Here is a 1400-nt window from a genome sequence, read left to right as displayed (position 1 = left end):
CTGCCCCCTAGGGGACAAGTCCAGGTCATACCCGCAGTGGGTCCCTGTGGGAACTGCCCTCCACCTGCTCCCTAGGGGTGCTCGTGCAGTGGTTTCATCCTCTCACTTGGATCTGTCTGCTGGACTCTCACTAAGGTTGGGAGTTCCTCATGGGATGAGGTACTCTAGATCCCCTCTTGACAGATGGGATTTTCTTTTTATTATTTCAGGTACACCTCTTCTTCACCCTTCCTCTCTAGGTGCTTTTTCAGCCCTAAGTATGTACTTACACATTTTCTAACATTTTACAGCGTGAAGTGTATATTTGTGTGTATTCAAATATCCTGACAGCTTTCTACTTTACAATTTTCACACATACTTTATACTTATTTACTACATACATGGTTTAGACTCCCAAATGTCTGTCTCTTATACACATCTAGATGTGTATCTCAAGACAGCTTTATTATTCTTAAATGCTGTATGATAATGAAGAAAAATAAAAATTTATTTCTTACAAAGTTAAATGTTAAATTCAATAGAATGATTCATTTATGGTTAACTTTGGGCAATTTATAATTTCAGACAAGACTGTTTAGCAAGTGTTTTATTGAAAAGTAAAAAAAAATTGCATTTTAATACTGTGTCTAGTTTGTTAAAATTTTGATACACTAATAGGATATTGCCTATATAGTTTCTGTTGCATTTATAATATTGATTCTGATTTTTTTAGTTTTATTTTCTAGCAAGTTTTAGGCTGAAAGCCACATATAATTAGTTACGTAAGAACTATGAGTTGCCATGGCTACTGAATTGGACATTGGAGCCTTAAACTGTTACCCAGCACCTTGTAAGTACTTAGCAAGGGTTAGATATTACTGTTGTTATATTACTAGGATGCCATCCAGAAAATCTAAGTAGGAATGTCTTTTGACCTGGTGATTTAGAACTCCTTCATCTTTTATAAAGAGGAGTATCCGTCTCCTAGATATAACCACTTCTGACCCCAAAGGCAGATGTGTTGGTTTTGAACTTGAAAGCTAAGTGATATCTATAATTTTTTTTTTTTATTAAACTGTTTTAAATTCTTAGTCTTCAAAATATATACTTGTTTGATTCTGGTCAAACCATTGCCAACTCCTTTAAGGACAAAGTAGAGGTGGCTTTCTATATAATTGCTGATTCTGTTTCCCTACCTATATTATCAAGAGAACAAGACCAAAACAGAAAATGGTGTAATGGGAAGGAAGGCACATTTTCTTCTCACTTGGCCCTGGCACCTGGGGACAAGTCCAGGTCATACCTGCAGTGGGTCCCTGTGGGAACTGCCCTCCACCTGCTCCCTAGGGGACAAGTCCAGGTCATACCCATAGTGGGTCCCTGTGGGAAGTGCCCTCCACCTGCTCCCTAGGGGACAAGTC

This window comes from Mandrillus leucophaeus, unplaced genomic scaffold (assembly GCF_000951045.1).
Source record: "Mandrillus leucophaeus isolate KB7577 unplaced genomic scaffold, Mleu.le_1.0 Scaffold399, whole genome shotgun sequence".
In the NCBI taxonomy this organism is placed as follows: domain Eukaryota; kingdom Metazoa; phylum Chordata; class Mammalia; order Primates; family Cercopithecidae; genus Mandrillus; species Mandrillus leucophaeus.
The sequence above is the reverse complement of the archived record's forward strand: the minus strand, read 5'-3'. Positions refer to the sequence as shown.